This window comes from Gymnoscopelus microlampas (assembly GCF_963454915.1).
Source record: "Gymnoscopelus microlampas genome assembly, chromosome: 8".
In the NCBI taxonomy this organism is placed as follows: Eukaryota; Metazoa; Chordata; class Actinopteri; order Myctophiformes; family Myctophidae; genus Gymnoscopelus; species Gymnoscopelus microlampas.
Window position 1 is genome coordinate 33,698,599 of NC_139945.1, and position 24,692 is coordinate 33,723,290.

At 40.3% G+C, this 24,692-nt stretch overlaps 2 protein-coding genes across 2 annotated transcripts in view; one reads left to right on the top strand and one right to left on the bottom strand.

The window, feature by feature from the left end:
- LOC311050556 (voltage-gated potassium channel subunit beta-2-like) overlaps nucleotides 1-24,692 on the top strand; it is a gene marked incomplete at both ends in the record, with an annotated part of 174,367 nt that overhangs the window by 24,357 nt on the left and 125,318 nt on the right. The gene's annotated exons all lie outside the window — the stretch shown is intronic.
- LOC311050044 (3-mercaptopyruvate sulfurtransferase-like) overlaps nucleotides 1-24,692 on the bottom strand; it is a gene marked incomplete at both ends in the record, with an annotated part of 39,857 nt that overhangs the window by 14,859 nt on the left and 306 nt on the right. The window lies entirely within an intron of this gene.

A 24,692-nucleotide genomic window follows, 5' to 3' on the forward strand; every position in this document is an offset into this window, starting at 1 on the left:
TAGGGTTTGGGGTTATAGAGTTTTCCCTATTTTATACTTAGTTGTGTGGCGAATAGCGATGTCACACACTGAAAAATAACAGATCTACAAGCTTGTAGATCTGCTATTTTTCGAAAATCTGTCAGCAATTTTGTGCAATTTTCAAAGCCGTCCTAAAATGGGATGTCCTCACAAGTACAGTAATACAAACCTGTGTGTGTGTGTGTGTCCATGTGGGTGGGTGTGTATGCATTTGTTGTGTGTATGAGATGCAGTTAATCTTTTTTAACGACCAGAAAAAAAACAGGTCCCTGCAGAATAATGACATTAAGAAGTGCAACATGAGAACATGGAGGTCACACCCAATAAACCAGTGGAGGCTACAGAAGCTGTGGGATGACGGCTGTTCCATGTGTTTCATGATTTCATCATTTTTGATGTTTTCACAAGTGCTTAATTGCTGCATTGCGCAAACTATGACACCCAAGGCCTTCTACTACTGTCATACCAAATTAGAATTTTTAAAAAAGAAACGGCACCCCAGGGCGTAAACCCTGCTCTTACCAGCATCTCTTATTCTACGTATGTGTCTCCATTCCTGAGATATGACAGATTATGTAATTTTGACCTTGATCATGATTGCAATCTTGGCCAGTAAATAATCACGTCCTCGAGGCAGCAGCCTGCAGATCGTTCCCACCAAGGTTAATGAAAATCCACCCATCTCTTCTTGATTTTCAACTTTACTTGGATTGTGACCAACTTTTTGACTCAAAATTTGATCATCACTCTGGAGCAACTTGCTGATCATTCATTCTGATGAATATCCATGTGTCTCTTCTCAAGTTGTAGTATTACACACAACACAACACAACACAACAACGCACGCACGCACGCACGCACGCACGCACGCACGCACGCACGCACGCACGCACGCACGCACGCACACACACACACACGTAGGGCTTGGTATCGAGTTTTGACACTTCCTTGCAGTGGTGAAAGAAGTACTCAGATATTTTACTTACAGCAATACCACAATATAAAAATACTTTGTTACAAGTAAAAGGCCTGTGTTCAAAATGTAATAATTTGCACTGATTTATTTGAACACATTTATTTCTTGTTTTTGTACTCAAATGTTTTTGTTTGTGCAGTTACAGACAAGTTCAAGTTGTGTTAAGTACACTGGGTTTATTTTCTCTATGATGTAAACAACAGCCAAGAGCAATTTGGTGTGTTGCCTCAACTTGCCTGCCTGAGAAATATTGATTTTCCTGAAGAACTGAGTCCTTTCTAACTGTTGCTCATACTGCCGTGAGCAGTATGAGCAACAGTATGAGCAAGCAAAAGGTTTGCGCTACTTTATTCATTTATTCTACCTTTTATTTCAATTGTTTGTACTCCAGTTTTGGTTGGGGCGGCAAGAAGTAACAGACAACCTCAAGTTGTGTAAAGTAAAGCTTTATTTATGCTGTAACTACCATTTAAAACCGCTTTAATAATAAAAAATAAACAAATGACTTGTATCATCATTTTGATGGGTAATGTAGATTTGTTTTTAAAATTGATTTAAAAATAATTGTATGGAAAAAGTATTGAATCGATATCGAAAACGTATTTTTTGAATGATACCCAGCCCCAGCATGCACCTATGCACGCGCGTACGCGTGCACGTGCGTGCACGCTTGCGTGCAATGGGGGGGTGCAACAGTTGATCGAACTAATTGATTCATTGATTATAAAAATTCAGGAAATGGATCTACAAGCTCACAATGCTTCGCAACGCGTTGTGAAGCATAATAGTCATAATAGTCTATTTATAAAAGCATAATAGTCTATTTTGGGCATGCTAAAGTATAAAATGGGGCTTAAGTGGTTAATCAGACCAATCAATTTAGTTATGAAAAGATCTATTCGATTTTTTCCGCGTTGATTCATTGATAAAGATTATTTCATTTGTATTATAAAAAATAATCACACCCAGTGTGAAGTGGGCGGTGTGGTCATCACTTAAAAAAAAGTTTTTTTTTAAAAAGTGCATAGTCCTATTTATAGGTTATTAATTTCATCATGTGTCTCGCTAGCCAATCACAGTGCTGAATAGAGTCAGCCAATCACAGTACAGCTAGAGGTGTACTAATGTAGGGGTGTACTAATGTATGAGCCAATCACAGTACAGCGAAGGGTGTACTAATGAGGTGTCCCAACCCCACTTGCCCAAAAAACCTTAACCTTAGATTTTCATCAAGGTAACAAGTAATTTCTTGCTGTCTTGCTGTCATTTCTGCTCTCACAGACCCCCCCCCCCCCCCCGTCCCCCCCCTCATTGCTGCTTGTCCCCACGCACATAACGCCTCCATAGCGTTTCCATAGCAATGCTATTACTGTGATAATCAAGGTTTTTCTCTCATTGGTATACAGTCACTACCCACAGCTCTGGCTCTGCAGTCTCAAGTGTCTCTCTGGAAAGACTTCAGGTGTTGGCTGGAGGTCAGGAGTGAGCACTGCAGCCGACAAGATAATGTGAAGCAGCTGGTATAGGCTTATTATAATTATGGTCCATAGGTCCGTAGACTCATTATCATGCGCGGCAAAAACCTGCATTAATTCAGTTTTCTAAGCTCAGGCTAAACTCTTGACATTACATTTTTATAGCAGCTTGTTATTGTGTGCTGGAGATGCACGCACAGACACACACACACACACGGCAGTGGCTCGGGAGTTAGATCGGCTGCTTGGGTTCACGGTTCGATTCTCAGCTCCCCCTGGCTTAGTGACGAAGTGTCCTTGAACTAGACACTGAACCCCTAAACTGCTCCTGATGAGCCGGATGCCTTGCGTGGTTTCCTCCGCTGTTGGTGCGTGCATGCGTGCGTGCAGGCTGTAATGCCTAGTATATTTTCAGGCACAAGCTCCAATACCGAAATAATAGGGTTCAGTGCTCTGGTCAAGGACACGTTACAGTATCTGTTTAGGAGTGAACCCATCTCCCACATTCTTTTAGTATGTAGATTAAAACCATCTACATAAAGTATATCTCATAATAACACATTTTATTATGTTATTATGATAATAAGAGCGCCACACTTTCTAACTCAAAATGGTGCATTTGTTCATCCAGGTGAATAAAAAAAAAGTCGGGGGCGGCCATAGCTGAATGGTTAGTGAGCCCACTTAGGGTGCCAGAGGCCCTGGTTGCCCCAGGTTCGATTCCAGGCCAGGTCAGCATTTGAGTCGATGAAATGAAATTTGTCCCTGAGCAAGACTCTTAACCCCTAATTGCTCACAGGTTCTCATTGGAAACAAGACCGCAAGGACTTTCATGAACGACCTGTTAAAAGGAATTATCCTTATCCTTATCATTTCCCACAGTAGCTACCACAGAGCTGGATCTGATCTGGTTTGCAGAAAACCAGATTCTCATGAATGCAGGAGACAGAAATGTGCAAAATGCATCCAAATCAGCTTCGCACTAGTTTATCTGTAACTGCAGAGGGTATTATGTACTTTATTCATGAGGAGAGTGACTCTTTTTAGGAGCCCCCCCCCCCCCCCCCCCCCCCCCATTGCTGTCATTCAGAAATGCTGAGCTGAGCTAAGCTGCATGCTAATGAACTGGTGGCGTAAACCTGCCACAGATAAATAGTGCCAATTGTTGTTGTTGTTTAATCAATACAACGACACAATCCGGCTAAACAAAAATGCATTTTAGGGATGAATTAAAACACATACTTGAAACACACACCATTTAGAGTGTGAAATCTACGTGCACACTTTTATGACACCCAGCAGTGGTGTAAAGTAACTAAGTACATTTACTCAAGTGCTGTACTTAAGTACACTTTTGACGAATTTATACTTTACTGGAGTATTTCTCATTTTCAGTACTTTTACTTCTACTCCACTACATCTCAGAGGCAAATATTGTACTTTTACTTAGTAACTAGTAACTTAGTTACTAGTTACTTTTCAGATATTTATGATATTATGAAACATACATTAACCACTTTAGCCCTATAGGCTATTTGAAAATAGCCGATCTACAAGCTCACAACGTGTCGAATCGCGACGTGTTGTGAGCTTGTAGATCTACTATTTTCAAACATTTTAGTACTTTTACTTTTGGTACTTTAAGTACATTTTGATGCAAGTACTTTTGTTCTTTTACTCAAGTAAATGTTTAATTCTGGACTTTTACTATATTGCAGTATTGGTACTTTTAATTAAGTAAAGCATTTTGAGTACTTTTTCCACCACTGACACCCAGTAATGCACCACATGAGTTCTTATCACTGGCGTGAACAGTGGGTGGCTGCCTTTGCTTTGTGGTATGATGAATAATCAATTAAGATCACAATAGGTATTCCCACACACGCATGCAGCCATTCATGGGAATCCATTGTCGTTAATGTCCTTGCATGTGGGAGTGGAAGGTGAAAAACCACTTGCTTAATGATGGTTAAAGCTAAAGGTCACGACCCTTTGTCCTTTTTTTGTACATAATATGAGCCAGCTGTCTCAACAGTTAAACCGACATTCATTACAGAGAAAGGACAGATTATGACCCTGGCACGACCTGGTTGTAAATGGGAGAAGGGTTGGAGCAGTTAATCGGACTAGTCAGTTTAATCAATTATAAAAAGTAATCGCTGATCTAAATGATAAAATAACTGCCACCGTTGTACAGTGTTGATTTCGTCGACTATAAAACTATGACGAAAAATGTTAGTCGACTACCGTTTTTCACTGACGAAAACTAAATAAAAAGTATTAAAAACTAAATAAAACCTAAGCTACAACGACTAAAACTAAGACTAAATATATTGACAATTTCGTCAACAAATAAAAGACTAGACTAGAATGTTAGGGCGGGACTAGTGGAGAAGAGATCCAGTAGAACTAAAAGACAAGTCATTTTATGTTTTTATGTCAGGTGTTGCACTCTGAAAATAGCAGATCTAGCAGAAGCTCACAACGCGTCGCAGCGCGGCGCGTTGTGAGCTTGTAGATCTGCTATTTTCAGCATGTAACCAAGTGTAAAATCATCCATTAAGAGTACGACGCCATCAAGGCACCACAAAAATACATTTTAGTCGACTAAATCAACTGTAGATTTAGTCGACTATAATCTTATATTTAGTCAACTAAAACTAGACAAACAGTAAAACATTTCAGATGACTAAAACATGTAATTTGATTCAAAAGATTATGACTAAAACTGAATCAAAATTTGCTGTCAAAATCAACACTACCGTTGTACAACAAATTAGAAGAAAAAAGTATTTGAATTTTCTCACGCTGATTTGCCACTATTAAAAAAAAAATAAGAAAAATTTAAGTAATTCTAGAAAAATGCACTTCACAATTATTCAATACATATATCAAAAAGAGATAATCGCTAAGAAAATAATTGATAGTTTCAGCCCTAAATAGGACAGCAAGCATGTGTGCTTTCCACACACGGCACTTTTATGAGTGTGTTCCTTCGCGTATTACATTTATACATGCGCCGTATTTGTGAGTGTAAATCTGTCAGTCTGTTAGTTTGTGCATTCATGTGTGCATACACTGTGCGGACGTGTACCCAACTTGTTTGTGTGGCTGGTGCGTCTGATTGATGTTGGTGTTAAATGTGGTCGTCCCACAATCCATCAATCAGCCAGGAACTGATTAGTCTCTCGAGACAAACTGTTGCCTCACACTATTTCCCAAATGCTAACGCCTAACAGTCATTACAGTTCATTGGAAGCGCTGACAATCTTTGAATAGGGCTTAAGTGGTTAAGCTTAGTTTAGCCGCATAGATGTTGATGGAGGCATGCTTGTGTGTGTGTGTGTGTGTGTGTGTGTGTGTGTGTGTGTGTGCGCGCGTATGTGAGAGTGTATTTAGCAAACTCAGCGGTAGCAACTGGGCTTAGACACAGTGTTAAAGCAGTAAAGTAGGGTAAAGTAGAGACTCTGTCTCCAGTTCATGTTAGATATCGTCGGGCAGAAACCTCTTATCTCCACATTACTTGATCATTCTACAGCGTCACACAAAAGCATCAAAAGTAGCAGATCCACAAGCTCAAAACACGCTGCGTTTCGAGCTTGTGGTTCTGATACTTTTGCTATTTTTGAATTATAATCCTGAAAAGTAATAGTTTTTGACATATCAGAATCAGAATCAGAACCAAAGTTCATTGTCACATCACATTACGATTAACATGGGTGAAATTCTTAATTGTGCAGGCCCAGCAATGCAGTTAAAAGATAGGTAGAGAATTACAGCATATAGAAGTAGAATTCTATGCTTGAGGTTGAGGTTTCCACCCGACAGAGACGATACTGTATATGAAATGACAATGGCATTGTATGTTAGATATGGGAAATGACAGTGGTATTGTATGTTAGTGACATGATAGTGGTAGGTTAGACATAACAGAAATAACAGTGATTGTATTGTACATTAGATATGTGAAATGACATTGGTATTGTACGTTAGATATGTGCAACAACAGTGGTATGATAGATAGATATGAGCAACAACAGTGGTGTGGTATGATAGATAGATAGATAAATAGATAGATAGATAGATATGAGCAACAACAGTGGTATGATAGATAGATATGAGCAACAACAGTGGTATGATAGATAGATAGATAGATAGATAGATAGATAGATATGAGCAACAACAGTGGTATGATAGATAGATATGACCAACTACAGTGGTATGATAGATAGATAGATAGATAGATAGATATGAGCAACGACAGTGGTATGATAGATAGATATGAGCAACAACAGTGGTATGATAGATAGATATGAGCAACGACAGTGGTATGATAGATAGATAGATAGATATGAGCAACGACAGTGGTATGATAGATAGATATGAGCAACAACATTGGTTTGATACATAGATATGAGCAACGACAGTGGTATGATAGATAGATATGAGCAACGACAGTGGTATGATAGATAGATATGAGCAACGACAGTGGTATGATAGATAGATATGAGCAACAACAGTGGTATGATAGATAGATATGAGCAACAACAGTGGTATGATAGATAGATAGATATGAGCAACTACAGTGGTTTGATAGATAGATATGAGCGACAACAGTGGTATGATAGATAGATATGAGCAACGACAGTGGTATGATAGATAGATATGAGCAACAACATTGGTTTGATACATAGATATGAGCAACGACAGTGGTATGATAGATAGATATGAGCAACAACAGTGGTATGATAGATAGATATGAGCAACAACATTGGTTTGATACATAGATATGAGCAACGACAGTGGTATGATAGATAGATAGATATGAGCAACTACAGTGGTATGATAGATAGATATGAGCGACAACAGTGGTATGATAGATAGATATGAGCGACAACAGTGGTATGATAGATAGATATGAGCGACAACAGTGCATGTTAGATATGTGCAACAAAATATGTATGTTAGATGGAGGCAGCATTGCTGCTGCACTAGGCAGCATTAGAGCCTTTCAACAATGTCCTCTCCAGATGCATGTGAGTAAGGCGAAGTGAGGACGGTATAGAATGATTACTATTAGAGATGGGGTCACAGGAGCATGACCTCAGAGCCATAACAAAGCTCATCTCTTTAATAATTGTTATGACAGAAGGAGCCTTGACCCAGGCTCTACCTTGCTTTATGACATGAAGCATCCAGTAAAACCCACAGGGGTCCTATACAGTAAAATCCCAAGTGTTTAATTTAACTGAGAGGACTCATACTGTGGCTTTTAATATTTATTAGCATTTACTAACTGCATTACTGACCAGTAATTACTAGGGCTGTATATTGGCAAGAATCTGGTGATTATGTTAGAAATCACAACACGGGGGTTTCGATTCAATGCATTGAACCCTGCAAGCAAGGTGATATATTGCGATTAAATCAAATAGTACATCAGGAAACCAGTTGGTTTGGAAACCTGAAGGTTAAGTATACCGTAAATCGGGGATCCTTAGATTATGGGTATGTACACAGCCCCCATCACCCCCAGGTCATTTTTGAGCAGTCCATCATTGGGCAGGCTAAGAAAATTGTGTCCGACCCCTCCCATGTATTATACCCTGAGTATGAGTTATTGCCGTCAGGTAGGAGGTACAGGGTCCCCTCATGGAGCTATAATAGGTTCAAGTACTCTTTTGTCCCTCTGTCAATCACACTCCTCAAGGGCAGACAGCCGGGTAGAAGGTTTTGAGGTGGTGCTATACTGTAGGTATGTTGGTTAGGGTGATATATTATGTATATATTATATATAATCTATATTATATTATGTATAGGCCTAAATGACTGTTAGGGTTGTGCTTGTCACGGTGTGTGTGCCCAATTGTTTTTTGTTTTCGTACTGTATTGTATGGTCATTTTATTGTATCATTTATGTATGCTGCTGGTCTGTGTCTCCAAGTAAAATTTCTCCCAAGGGAGACAAAATAAAGTAACCTTGAACCTTGAAAACTGTCATGGTATAAAGAACTCGCCACCGTCATGCATAAAACTGAGTAAAACAAGAATAAATGACTTGACAGTCATATTATTAGCAGCTGCATGCTGTATTGTGTGTGTGTGTGTGTGTGTGTGTGTGTGTGTGTGTGTGTGTGTGTGTGTGTGTGTGTGTGTGTGTGTGTGTGTGTGTGTGTGTGTGTGTGTGTGTGTGTGTGTGTGTGTGTGTGTGTGTGTGTGTGTGTGTGTGTGTGTGTGTGTGTGTGTGTGCAGCTTGTCAGCGCGTGTGTGTGATTGTTATCATAGACCTGCTTGTTTCTCGCCAAACCTGGCAACATCGAATGTGCGACGCTAAACGCTAATTATGTTTTTTATATAAGTGGTGGCAACATTTTTAGACACCACACAGGTCTTCCTAACAATAGCGAAGATTAAAGGGTGAGCATGGCCAAATAATAACTTAATAGCCCAAATAGGTCTGAGGAAGCACGCTAGCATTTAGGCTAACTCTGTAGTCTGTGCAGCGTACTGTTGTTGAAGAAGGGAGCCTTGATTTCCTCGGGGAGGGAGGGGGGGTACTGCGGAGGATGGCCCGTCTCCCCATTGGCTTAAACGGGGAAGTGTCCCCATTGGCTTAAAGGAGTGAAGGACAGCCAGGACAGCCAATGATGAATAGGTGTCGAATAGGTGTCGTGGATGATGATGTGTCTGTATCTTTCTAGAGCAGCGCTTGCAGCAGCTGCTAAAAAGTGTACTTTTTTATTCAATCAGAACTGTGGGACCTGCATTTGTATTCATCAAAGTCCCTGTAACATTGAACTTCATAGCACTACTTTTTTTGCTATCTGAGCCATGGAATTAACATTTACCTATCAGTAACAAAATAAAGACATGTTTTTCATCGCATCACAAAACATAATATCAGGATACTCGTGTGTATCAACATTTTTTTAGACTCTAGGTACTGAAAATTAGTATGTGATACATGATATTTTTAAATGCAATACTTATCACTACTACTTCTGACTTATTCTGACATACAGTAGTTTGAAATACTGAAGCTACTACCTTCACTTTTTCATCAAATTGATATAAAATGAATAGTCATTTACTTGAGGATATTTGTGGATGATATATAGCATGATCTGAAAGACCTCATTTGGGATATATCAACTTTGTTTATGAAACTGTTTATATAAACGTTCGCTCTGATATTGGCTCATCACACCTTGATATTAGCTCTGTGTGGTACTGTGTGGAAAGGAATTATTCATCGACATAATAATAACAATAACAGAATAATATATGCTAATGAAAATGTATATTCTGCCATCGGCACAATCTCCCAGAGAAATTGAGTATGTGTTAGTTAAAACTATCACATCGCTCTGCACGGTGTGAGGTGTTTCATCTGGGTATGAGTCAGTTTTCAAACAGTTCATGCATGCAGCTTATTTCTAACACCTGCTGGAGGGTGACCTGTTCAGCTTATTAACCCATTCAATCCGGGGTCGCATCTCTGTCATTTTAGATTTTCTTTGGCTATTTTGGGGGAAAATAGTGGAAAATCGTTTTGGAACTCAAATCTTTGCGTCTGGGGATTCTACAAATGTCTTCTAAATCCAGTTTTTTGAAAAAACGTATGTTGCTATAATTTCTCAAATGTATTTGGCCGTGGACCCCCATCTCAAAATGTGTTGTTCCAGGGGGCCCCCAGAAGTTGTAACAGAGTAAAAAAAAAAAGAAGCAGATCTACAAGTTCATAGCGCGACACTCGGTGCCGCGATACGAGCTTGTAGATCTGCTATTTTTGAATAGCCAAAGAAATCTAAAAATGACACACAGATGCCTTAATGGGTTAAAACTTGTTGTCAGAGGGATGCTGATACTTCTGTAAATATAACAGACTTTTAACCACATAGACCCTATTTTATACATGCCCAAAATAGGGACGCCAGGTTTAAAGTGGTTAAAATGGTTGAAAAGTGTGCGTGAAAATGTTTCTCCCTTACAGCGGTCAGCATTAGTTTCTGTGACCAGGACCTGAGAGTACATTCTGGGCACAGAGAGTGTGACACCCCCTGGCAAGAGCCTGTCAACAGGAGTCATGGCATTGCATGACTCAGTGCAGAGCTGTTGGCAGTGGTGTGTGTGTGTGTGTGTGTGTGTGTGTGTGTGTGTGTGTGTGTGTGTGTGTGTGTGTGTGTGTGTGTGTGTGTGTGTGTGTGTGTGTGTGTGTGTGTGTGTGTGTGTGTGTGTGTGTGTGTGTGTGTGTGTGTGTGTGTGTGTGTGTGTGTGTGTGTGTGTGTCCGCGCGCGCGCGTCCGTCCAGGCAAACGTTTATAAATACACATGCAAGTATGCATTTCTTTGTGCGATCCTGGGGGACTCATTGGGGGACTCATTTCCATTGTGGTCCTAAATGTGAAATTACAGTCAGGTGTTTTAAATCAACTCTCCAGTTGCTTTGGGGTGGGTGGGTGGGTGAGAACAGACCTCGCAGTTGTTGCTAATCACAGATTATACCTGCCTGTTACACTGACCGGTTCAATTATAATATGTTCATTTGCTGCGTTGGTCTGTGCTTGAGGATGCTGATGTGTCCCATGTGAGTGACAACTTCGTACATTTAGTGCTCTGGGTAGGTTGAACAAGTGCATGATATTATTAGTCGTGTGTGTGTGTGTGTGTGTGTGTGTGTGTGTGTGTGTGTGTGTGTGTGTGTGTGTGTGTGTGTGTGTGTGTGTGTGTGTGTGTGTGTGTGTGTGTGTGTGTGTGTGTGTGTGTGTGTGTGTGTGTGTGTGTGTGTGTGTGTGTGTGTGGGGGGAGCTTATACTGCTCTTGGATCTAGTTTTGTTGTTCAGAGACCTGATTGCCTGGGGGAATGTAACTGTATAGGGCCTACCGCAGTGTTGATTCTGTCGACTAAAACTATGATGAAAACTTTCCGCCGACTACCTTTTTTTCACTGACGAAAACTAAATAAAAACTAAGCTACGATGACTAAAACTTAGACTAAATATATTGACAATTTCGTCAACAAATAAAAACTAGACTAAAATGTTAGTGAGGGACTAGTGGAGAAGAGATCCAGTAGAACTAAAAGACAAGTCATTTTATTCCTGGTTGCACTCAGGTGTTGCATGCTGAAAATAGCAGATCTACAAGCTCACAACGCATCGCGCTGCGACGCATGCAACCAAGTGTAAAATCAGCCATTACGACGCCATCAAGGCACCGCAAAAATACATTTTAGTCGACTAAATCAGCTGTAAATTTAGTCGACTATAATCTTATGATATTCGACTAAAACTAGACTAACAGTAAAACATTTCAGATGACTAAAATATGACTAAAATATGACTAAAATTAAATGGAATTTGATTAAAAAGACTATGACTAAAACTGAATCATAATTTGCTGTCAAAATCAACACTAGCCTGCCAGTGTTCATACATTATTCTGTACATGTGCAAGTGTGCCACTGGTATTGTGCACACACAGATCCATTTTGACACTCTCAGATTTAGGGTTGTGACGCCCGGTGTGAATATTCATCCAAAATATGGCAAAATAGGCAACGTATCATTTGGCTTATAAACTAGGTCAACTAGGCGTCGACTGTACGGAAGTACAATAGTAGCTCTTGTCTGCTATGCCTGTCTTTTATGTCTGTGTCTTGTGGGTATTCAAATTCAATCTACAGAGTGTTCTCTGTAGACATCAAATACTGAAACCGAGAAATAATGAATAATCGGACACACACACACAAAAGAAATCCCCCCTTATGTTTAATAATGGACTGCTTATCACTTCGCCCAAAGCTGAAGTGATAAGCAACTGGGTTTCGTTTCTTCAGAAGCCATTGAACATAGGATGGAAGACAGTCAATGATGATAACAAAACAATCATTATTGTGGGAACTTGCTTTCATTTCATATCACTCATCATATGCACACCTGTTACTTTCAGCAGCCAATGAATAAAAACAGAAATGAATTTGCAATAATGAGCTTAACCTCCTGGTGGTATACATCACATATGCGCAGTATTGCAGTAATGTGGTATCCTTGTATCTCTGTATACTGTACTTTATACTGCATGTATCTCTTATGCAGCTGTGATGGATGTGGTACATGTCATCAGTGGTGTACAGTGATGTACACTTACTTTATTTACTTGAGTGGCTTACTGTACTTTAAAAAAAATATTTTATCTGTACTTTACTTGAGTATTTATTTTTTGTGAAGCTTATGACTTTCACCCTGGGTACTCAAATTTACAAAACTACATTATATATTAACCACTTAAGCCCCATTTCAAAAGCTTTTAGATCTTCTATTTTTCAGTACTTTAAAAACAAATATTTGAATATTTTTTAAATGATCTACATTTCAATACAGCAATGCTGTATATAATAAAAAGAAAATGCACTTTGTAATTTGTACTTTTAAATACTTCAGTATTTTAAAAGCAAGTACTGCGGGGCTCTAACTCTAAAGTACAGATCTGACTGCACAACTTTCACTTGAATTTGAGTAATATGAAAGTATAACATGATGAGTAGCCAGGAATATCAATACTTTGACTCAAGCACTGAGGTTGCGTTCATTGTCCACCACTGGTCATACTGTATGTATCATGCACATGTGTGTTGTAAGTGGGGTAATGCCATTGACCCAAAGATTGCTAGTGACACATATACCGTACCTTTTAATTCACTGGGAAGATTCAAAGCAAGAAACACGCACACTGGACAAGAGGCACATTCACACGTACATGAATGCACCCAGTATGAAGCATCTCTCATGGGGACGTGGAGTGTGGAGTGCAATGTAGAGCGTGTAGGCTTTTGCTGACCAAGCTTATGACCCAGCATGATCAGCACCCACACTCCCACGTACGTACGAATGTGCACACAGGTGCGAAAGTAGGACACTTGTTTTCAGGAGTCCTCTGCCTTGCAGCTATAAACAGCCCTCAGTGCTACGAAAGGGACATCATCACTACTGTTGGTGCTCTCGGGGGCAGCTGTTTGGTGTGGAAGAACCAAAACAAAAAAGGAAGAGTGTTATGCGAGTTCATGAGTCTAACTTTCCTTTTGAATAATGTTGCACTTAATTCTTCCATTCCAAAACTGAATTAACCACCTATGCCCAGCCCAGTGGTAGACAGCAATGGAGTATATTTACTTGAGTACTGCACTTAAAGGTAGGGGGTAAGTGATTTTCTTTGGTTAAACTAAGTGTTAAATAGCTCTATATTCTGATAGTACTCATTGCTATAGAGTGTTTGTTCAGTAAAAGGAGTCTCCTTGTCTCTCCAGCTCTTTATAAAACAGAAAATGCATTTTCGTTTCAGTTTCAGTTTCATTTCCAATTTTATCCAATCAGGATAGAGAACTCAATCAGGATATAGATTAAACAAGTGAAATTGGAAGTGATGACACTAAGAAATTAGCAGGCAAAATTGGAACTGGAACACTATAAAAATTAAGCTTAAAAATGGGTACTTTCTCCTGATTGGCTGAGATTTTACCGGAAAATGTATTTTCTGTTTATTAAAGAGCTGGAGAGACAGGGAGACTCCTGTTACTGAACAAACACTCTATAACAATGATTACTATCAGAATATAATGCTTTAACCTTTTAACAAAATACTTTTTGTTTTAACCAAAAAATATCACTTACCCTACCTTTAAGTACAGATTTTGTATCTGTACTTTACTTGAATACTAGATTTTTTAAAATACTTATTACTTTTACTTAAGTACATTTCCAAGACAAATATTTTACTTTTACTCAAGTACATTTCTAGGCAGGCTGTGAAGTACTAGTTAAGCAACTTTTAGGTGCCGTTGGCTGTTTAAAAAAAAATCCCTCCTCCCTAAAATGCAATTGGCCACACGCTGTGTTCTTCAAAGATCACAGTACATGCTCTCCACTTGGATCTACATAAAAGCTGAAATATGTCATCCAGGCGCGCAAACCTATCCATGTAAGGATATCCCTCTTCCACTACGCTCTCTTATTCTTTGTCCGGAAAAATATAATCCTGTTGGTCAAGGTTGCCGGCCCACAAATTGCCTACCGGAAACCCTGATACACATTTACACCCCAATACCCTGAAATACAACATTAGCAATATATAGGCCTATTTTATACATTTACTCAGACACAAAATAAGTATTGAACGCTTCAACTGTTTTGTCCAGTAAATGTATTTACCTTGATGCTATTCACATGAAATTATTACCAGGCATTGGTATTAACTCTAGAAATCCACACATGTAAAGAAATCACAAAACTAAGTCATAAACAACTGTCTGTGGAATAAAGTGCGATGACACATAACAAAAAAGTATTGAACACACCAAGAAAAAGATGTATACCAACAATACATTTCTCAGTATTTCTACCTCTTATCTGTGCAAATCAGCATCAGATGGTTTATGGCAAATGGAAAAACATATTTTTCATCATTGACAAGGGGTCAAATCAAAGAGCTCTCTCAAGACATTTGACCCCTGAGAGGCAATGCACTCCAGCTTGGCGGTGGAGTGCTTTGCCTATTGTTTGCTCTGCCGCCTCCAAGTCTTTTTTGGAGCTAGCCTATTTCTGAAAGAGTCTTTCAGAGTGGTCCTCGGCTTAATGGAATATTCACATGTTTCACAATACGTCTGTAACCAGTTCCATTTAGATGCTGAGCAACAATCAGGTTGCGAATATGTGGAGAGAGCCCTTACCCGCTTTTACTCATCATGAGATGTTTCTTGTGTGACAGCATCAAAAAAAATGATACCGCATCAATTTTCTCTAACCCAGCTGATGTACATTTGCACAGATAGGAGGTAGAACTACTTGCAAAAGGATACAGGTCCACTGGGCACCTCAACGTTAATTTGGCAGTGTATTTTTTCCAAAATGTAAAAATAAATGAATAAATTATGCTTTGGAAGTTAAGTATACATGATTTGAACATGCACTCAACTCAACACAAAACGCGGTAGTAGGAGAAGAACGCGCTGTCTCATCAGCAGCTGAATCAGCCTAACCAACTCTAAGAAGAACACCCATGGCCTTATCTGAAGTCCATATTTGAGATTTCGGGGATAGAAAACGCACACACAGACAAAAAAACATACATTTCCAAATGCTTACTGTGTTTACCGAAGACAAACTGAAACTACATCTCTGCTTACAAGGTTCAGTTTGAAAACAGCAATGCATTGATATATGAAAAGAATAAATGTACTGCTACTTTTACTTGTAGTTGCACTTAAGTATTTTCTTTTGGGGCTTTTATGTCTTTATTTGAGAGGACAGTAGGGTGGCAGGACATGGGGAGAGAGAGATGGGGACTCTTGGGGAGTGACATGCAGTAAAGGCCGTCGGGATCGGGAGTCGAACCCGCAACGCGCTGTCAGGTTACATTGAGCCTAGGTGCCTGTACTGCTACGCCAGCGGTCCAGGCCGCACTTCAGTATTTTTAAAAGCCTATACTTTTACTTTTACTTGTACTTTAAGTATTTTTAAAAGGATGTACTTTTGAATACTTTGAATACTTTACTTGAATGCTTGAATACTAAAGGATGTACTTTTGAATACTTTACTATATTTAAAAGCAATGACTTTTCTACTTTTACTTGAGTAACATTTTGACTGAGCTACTCTTACAGTACTTGAAGTGGAGTAAATTTGAGTATCTGTACTTTTACTCAAATACTGGGGTTGAGTACTTTGTCCAGCACTGCCTATGCTTAATCATATGAACGTGTTGCACGGAAATTGTGAACCTGTACATCAGCTATGTTTTGAAATTTCTTAAAAGTGGTTAAACCCAATCCTACTATCCTACTATCCTACTATAATCCTACTATAATTCTAGTAACCTCTGTAGTGGTACGTGAGTGTAGTGGTACGTGAGTGAAGATACCCGGTTCTCCTCACTGGCTGGACCAATTGCTCTGATTTTGCACACAGCCATTGACCATTACAATCTGAACGCAACTGTGAAGCCCGTTTTTCAATTTACTCAAATCCCATCTTCTTATTAGCGTTTTTGTGTCAAAGAATGTCGTCCCATAGCTGCGGCTGCCCAGCTATGGGACAAACTGCCTCCCGGGTTGCCAGATCATGTGCGCATATCCCCCCACGGATGCGCTGCGCCGACCGGGTATGGTCTATTATGATAATTTTATTACTGTGACATGATGATAACACTTTTAACAGACTGGATGATTTTGTAGTTGAGTAGCAAAGGGGTAAACACCCTACAGATACAGTATATGCCGCCAAGTGGGGCATATTTTAGGAAAGCAAATGTTTATTGATCACTTTCATGACTTTCTATAACTTTTTTTTCTCCATTACTTTGCTCTCTCTTGCTTACGTTTCCCACTGAAGCAGCTGCTCTCTGGGTGACTGGTGATAATGTCAAGGTAAACTTAGAAGTGCAGTGGAAAAGGAGGATTCTGGGAAGAGAACAGTGGCAATTGCCCCAGCCATGCTGAGTAAAGAATCTATGACTGCTTGAATTCAGGTAACAGACAGTCAATGCTTCTCGTAGAAGAGAAAGGGAAATTATAAATATTCCACAGATTTGTATCCAGTGAGTCAAACTAATTTCTTTCCGTCACATTGCACTGTAATATCCTGACTCCGTAAGAGTCCATTTGGTTCCATTCGTCCATTCGAGAAATGGATTATTAAATTAATATTTGGATTTGATTGTGGACTTTACTCTATTACTTCAAGAGTCCTCAGTCATCTCCACAAAAATGAGGCTGTGAATAGTGCATAGAGAGAGAGAGAGAAACATGATGGATGAATGGATTGAAGAGAAGCAGGTGTGCTGGCACAAATTGTTCAGTTTCTGCTTGGTTAGAAGATTGTACTAATTGACCTGACATAACAGTATGTTACATTCTAAGACATGTTGCTTGCAATTCGACCAGTCAAAACTCATGGGACTCGATCAGCTGGCCTGCAACGGGGTAATTCAGACCGCTGAAATCTTTCTCTGCAATGTTCTAAAAGGGTTTAGTCTCAGCACAAATCTATGATCTGAACAATAGTCAATAAGTCACTAACTGGCCTGAGGTCTGAACTGTCGTATAGTGTATTACAGGTACACCTTTGAGGATACTAATGAATTAGTTACCTCTAGAATCCACTCTGTGTTACAGGCCCAAGAATTCAGTTACGCTGGTAGCATACTTCAAAGTCAAACTTTTTTTCTCTGAGTTCTCTGAGGATGAAATTATTTTATACTCGATGTGGCTCCACTCTGCGTGCTGAACATTAGACCCCGCTCACTTTCTACAGTGCTGGAACAGTGATCTTGACACTTGGATCCCTGGTCTTTGTTTTCGTCAACCTCCAACGTGCTTTGACATAATTTGTCTCGACATTTCTGGTGACAGACACCGAGTGTGCTATCTCTCTCCATTAATTAAACCAGCCTGGCGGAACGAATGCCCATTGGGAACACATGCGGTTATGCAATACCTGTTGTATCCATTGTGCCCATTGTCAGAGTACTTAGTGCAGTACACATTATCATAGTACTTGGCCAACGTGACAGACAAGATTCTATTTCTCCTGCTAAATGTTCAAGTGAGCGGCCATAATGTAATTCACCTGCGTGTTTGTTGCAGATACATGCGTCTTGTGTGCGTCACTCAACTGATCGCTACACCACCTTGGCACAGTGCTTCTTTCCAACACTGTTGCTGCATTTATGGGGGCGGGAGGCTATGAGCAGGCTCTCGGAAAACCATTTTGCCAGATAATGTTTGCTCATAAAAAAAAACGTTAAATATAATGTTTGGTTGATCTACGTGTTGTTATATTGTGTTACTTTATTTAATATTCAAATAATAATTATAATAAATATTTATAATCATTAAAAAAAAAACTAAAAAAAACTGTCCACGTGGCTGGGGAAATGTTTATTTAATGGGCAATTACACTTTAATCTGCCAAGGGCCAGCATGCACCAGGCTAATGGAAACTTGCCTCAGGTATCTCCTTACGCGAGCCGTAAAGTGACACAGACAGACAGACAGTTAGTTCTCGGGGTCCTTGGCGATAAACTCGCCATAGTTTGAAGACAACTGGTCAGACGGCGTTATGTGCGAGAGAGTCACATACAGAGATTCTGTGCATTTATTAATAATAGAATTGGCATGGTGGTGCAGTGTTTAGCACTGTTGCCTAGCAAAAAGGTCCCGGGTTCGAGCCCCGGCAGGTTTGGTCTTTCTGCGTTAGCATATTCTCCTTGTGTTTGCGTTGGGTTTCTTCCAGGTACTCTGGTTTCCTCCCACAAAAAAAACACATACTAAGGACTGTACTGGCATTACAACTGGAGTTGGTCCCCGAGCGCTGCATGGTGGCTGTTCACTGCTCCTTAGGATGGTTAAATGCAGAGGGCAAATTTCGACAAGGGTACAGTAAAGTAAAATCCAATGAATTGCCATCTGGTTGTGTTTATAGTCCTTCAGAGAGGGATTGTAGATGTTTGTTTGTACCAGCTAACCTCCTCAACTATAGCCTACGAGAACCTTGAGTGTCTGACCAGTCACACAAGATGTTCACATTGATGTCTCTGCAATGATTGGCTAGTTTGAATCTTGGAGGTGCAGAACTTCTGAACTGAACTTCGGCAAGGCAGTGCATTAGCTTATTTTCTCTGCGTCCTTTTGTTCTTGTAACCCTGCTGGATTTTGTCTCCGCAAGGAGCATGCTGCAGCCTTTAGTTACTTGTTAGCTTTATGAGGTATTCTTTATCTCATGCTTGCCTACAGTGAGAAACACCTCCAGTCCATAAACTGTCCAATAAAACCTATACTTGTATTGATTGTTCCCTTTTGTTTCAGAGAGAGAGAGAGAGTAGTAAACGTTTTTTATTTGAGAATAAAAGGAGATGTGCAAGTAGCAATCATAGATAAAATCATAGATTGGATCAAAGACTGAATTGTGGGTACATCATTACAAATAAAAGCATAAAAGGGCAAACAAACAACAAACATGCGGTCAAGTTAGTTATTTAAAAGTCTGGTCATGTAGGGGATGGCACTTTTTTTGTACCGCTCTGTTGTGCAGAAGGCCAGGTCAAGGTCATTTAAGGAGCGGGTTTGGCGTTGGCTTATTTCGCCTCGCTCAGGTGGAAGCCAGCTCCTGAAGTGGTCGGACTGTCGGAGGGAGGTCGCAAGCGCCCTGGGGGGGGGGGGGGGGGGGGGGGGGGGGAAGAGAGAGAGAGAGAGAGAGAGAGAGAGAGAGAGAGAGAGAGAGAGAGAGAGAGAGAGAGAGAGAGAGAGAGAGAGAGAGAGAGAGAGAGAGAGAGAGAGAGAGAGAGAGAGAGAGAGAGAGAGAGAGAGAGAGAGAGAGAGAGAGAGAGAGAGAGAGAGAGAGAGAGAGAAATATGTGTGTGGTAGCTTGAAAGTTATCACATCCATTGTGTGCATACGGTATGCCTGTGAGTCTGTGCACATTGTCAATTTGTGTGTGTGTGTGTGTGTCTGTGTGTGTTTTATCAGATTTGAACTGTGCCAACTAATATTGATTTGTGTCTTTGTTTCTCTGTGTGTGTGTGCGCACACACACACACACACACACACACACACACAGCGAATAAATGTAAACGTAAAGAATGGAGGGGTACAAAAGAAAAGAGAGTCAAGTTTTCTCAAGTAAAACTCCAAAACCTTCATCAACCTTATCACTTAATTTATCTGAACTTGTTGGAGACTAAAAACTCAGGTACTGTAGCTTACAGCTCATCTGAATGGCTATCGACAAGGATGTTAAATGTTGATTGTTGCCTATTAACCCTTAATTCACTTTTTTCTGTGTGTACAGTATCTTCAGAGTAGAGGGATGGACATGGCAAAACACTATATGCATGGTACACATTATGACCTATTCTATTCAATATCTTAGCATTGGGTCAGACCACTGTACTTTTGACGCACGCACGCACGCACGCACGCACGAACGCACGCACGCACGCACGCACGCACGCACGCACGCACGCACGCACGCACGCACGCACGCACACTTCAGTTGATCCATACACCACAATAACAATTTACCCATTTGCAGCTCCAAGACTGTACATACATACATAAGTATGTTCAGAGGATTTGATTGTATATGCATCACAGCACAACCTGTTTCACTTAGTAGTTGTACAGTCCTTCCTGGAGACTGAGGGATTATATTAACCAGGGAATTCCAATCCTGTAGGTGGCTGGGAAACAGCTGATTCCCCCATGGCCAAAGTGATTGATCTGAAATGAGCTGCCATGAAATGCCCTTTTCCTTTGGTGAGGAATTGATTTTCTTACAGTGAACCGCTAAAGGTGTAGACCAGGAGAATATAGTGTATGGGAGTATAGGGGATTACCTGTCTATTTGTGTGTGTGTGTGTTTGGCCAAAAGGGATATAAAGACAGAAGTGTGTGTGTGTGTGTGTGTGTGTGTGTGTGTGTGTGTGTGTGTGTGTGTGTGTGTGTGTGTGCGTGTGCGTGCTTTTGTTTGTGTTTGCGTTTCTGCGCCATACCCATGCATGCATGCACGCACACTCCTTTTTACTGAATGCCCCTTACCTCACCCCACATGCACATACAAATACAAAGGCTCAGTAATTACTAATAGGCGAAGATTGAAGACAAAATGGAAGACAGACAGACAGACAGCTTCAAATAACTTTATTGGCATTTCTGTAAGGAGGACCACCTCCAACCACTGCAGATGTGCTAGTTATGTGTCCCGGTGTGCTTCGGGCTTCTCGCAGGGGCTTATTATTCAGCAGAGCAGAAAAACCTCCGTAATTGTTTTTCATCAAAAATGTGCTAAAGCCAAGGTAGCAATCCGTAATATCAGGCTACATTTCACTTATATGTCAGAGCTTGAATCGTAAATATGAGATAAATGCATTCATGTGTAACAGAAATCACACATCTGTCCAGGTCCGCCGAGAGTTTGCAGAGAGTTAGCCAAAGTGGCTAATAGTAAGCTAATTTCATTGCACTTACCCACTGTTTACAGTCAATCGCGGAAATGTCGGTGCTCCGTTACTTAGCGACTCAAGTCGCGTTATTATTCCCGTAATTTTCGTGTCATTTACATCCCAAAGAAAACAATTATGGTGTTGTAATGACTTGAGTTTTATAACAGCATCAGCGGCGTCTTCTTGGGTTTTTGGAAAGGGGATCAGTTACGGTACATGAGATTGGCTATGGCTGATCTGATTACGTTGGCGGAAGTGTTTTCCTTCCGTAAATGGCAGATCTGCAAGCTCACAACGCATCACAGCGCGTAAATGAACGTAAACAAAGCTGATTCTGACAGTACAGAACATCACCAAACCCAGTACTGTTTTTTGGGAGGTGTTTTTGGTCTTTATCTATAGTTGTACAGTAGAGACAGACAGGAAACAGGGGGAGAGAGATATGGGGAGAGACATGCAGCAAAGCTCGTCGGGAACGGGACTCGAACCCGCAATGCGCTGTCAGGCTACATTGAAGCCTAGGTGCCCGGACCGCTACGCCAGCCGTCTAGGCCACTGTTTATTTTTTTAAATAAAAATGTCAACTTCCTGTTGATTTCACTATTTGAAGATCCGCGGATCCAGTCCGCGTTTTCTTCCTAATAAAAATTGCAAAATCAATAGGAAGTTGACATTTTTATAAAAAAAAAAAACAGTACTGGGTTTGGTGATGTTCTATATGGTCAGAATCAGCTTTGTTTGAGTTCGTTTACAGGCTAAAATAACTCCTCCTGAGCCTCTTCACTGAACAATGTAAGTCAATGAGGAGCATCCTATATTAAAATCGCCTAGTGGGTGGACTTCCTGTTTATCCGTTCGTTTATCCGTTCCTGTCCATTCCCCTTCTTCTACCACACCAGTCGTGCATTTGCCTCCAATCTATGCACAAATACTAGTGCATACTATGGGAAATCTACTAAACTACATTTCACACTTGTAAATTTCATATTTTCCATACACTTCGTATTTTATGAAACTATACATGATTGCGCAATATTTAAAACCGGAAGGGCTCATGCGCTATGCGATACACAGTGCATGTGTGCGTCGAGAGACACGCTGTTCTCGGAAAAATAACACCACAAATTACACAACACGGCCGGACTGGACATCTCTTCTGCAGCAGCAACAGCATTTTTTAAAATTTGGTTGCCTTATTTTCGTTACTTGCTAAGAAATCGCCTACTGACTTTAATTACTTCAGTGTGTGTGTGTGTGTGTGTGTGTGTGTGTGTGTGTGTGTGTGTGTGTGTGTGTGTGTGTGTGTGTGTGTGTGTGTGTGTGTGTGTGTGTGTGTGTGTGTGTGGGTGGGTGGGTGGGTGGGTGGGTGGGTGGGTGGGTGCGTGCGTGTCTTGCTTCCAACAAACCCTTTCCAAATCTTTACACAGCGGCACGTCTGACAATGCACCCACTATATAACAGACTTGTTAAAATAAAGTAAATTGGATAGAGTCATCTCAGACAGTCTTGTAGGATACTTGAGCGTGTCTGACAAAAGTAGAGATTTTTCACAGAGCTCAGACAGTCTTGTAGGAAACTTGAGCGTGTCTGACAAAAGTAGAGATTTTTCACAGAGCCTGCTTTAAACACTTCAAGAAGAAAAGTATAAACGTGCACTCTCAGCAGCTATAGGACAGCATATTTATCTCACCTGATTTTCTCAATTTCTTTACAAATATGATTGACTCCATTTGAGGTAGATTCGCTGTTTCACACACTTTTAAGAATGATGGTTATGAACTCTCTAATGCTTTGATGGATGCAGGCGCTGTGACTCGGACCAGCTGCTCTCTTTCACTGTTTGAATTAATTTCCCCTGGGGCTCTTACCAGTCTGTTATAAACTGCCTCCAAACCTACAACCTGTATATTAGACCTTCCTAAAGCACTTCCTATTTTTAATAGTCCTAGTCTTGATATTATCAATCAGTCAATCAAGTTGTTTTCAATAGAGCATAACAGTGCCTGCCCACATTTTGAACAGCTCAGTTTCTGAAAGGGAATTTCCCATAAGTTCTCTCTCCATAGACCTTTCAGAAAATGCTTATATAAGAGTTTTAAGCCTGGAATCAAGCCAACCTACTATAAGATGACAATTTACGACCATCCCTCCGGCCTATGGGATCTAGTGGTAACAGAAACTCATGAGCCGACTCACACCTGACATTTGTGGGTGGTCAGGGGGGGTAAACATTTCCATGGTAACAGTGAGCTCCATCAAACAGAGATGTCACTGCATGTTACACTGTGGGATTGTGGGTTTCGTAGTATTTTTCCTGGACATTGCAAATAAAACATATTTTTCTTAAAACTACATTGACCTCATACAAACTTGTAGCTTCTACAGGAGCATACCATATTTTCACAATATCATACTCGAATATTCTTTCTTCTGGAAACACACTGTTGTTGAGCCATGTTGGCTCTGTGCGCTCAGCTTTAAAAACTGCCATTATAAAAACGCTGTTCAAAACCCTAAAAATGATCAGCAAATTCTGAAAGATTATAGAACAATTTCCGATCTTAGTTTTATGTTGAAACTACTTGCAAAGGCTGCCTCTGATGAACGTACTGCTTACTTATCCTATGACTTATCCAACTAGGGGTCATCACCATGCTGTCTTGTGGTGGACATTTTGGTCAAAATATTTTTTTTTGCCACGGACATACAAAATGAGTGGACAACAATATTACCAGAAACACATAAAGAACTAGCCCTGAATGACCATATAACAGGTCTGTAACTCTGAGAGTGTACAAATGGAACCAAATGGACCCTTATGGGTCCATTTGGTTCCATTTGTACACTCTCAGAGTTATTGTGGTCCTTGCAAATAGGACCACAATCCTTGAGAACCACTAGTAGGACTCCTAATGTGTCATATATACGTAGTGTCATAGTAAATCAGAGTCATACATATTCTGAAGAAAACCTGGAGACTTGACATTCAGTAATTGGGTCTTATGATCAAAATAAGAACATTATAATGGTGTGTAAATCAAACATTTGCCACGGACAAGACCAAGTCTTTTCCACGGACACATTTGTCCGTGTACGGACATATTGATGACCCATGTATCCAACCTCTTTGATGCATTTCAGTCATTCCACTGAAACTGCCTTGACAAGAGTACAATGATCTACTAATTACTACTGATTCTGATGTAACATCATTGGTGCTGCTTCTTG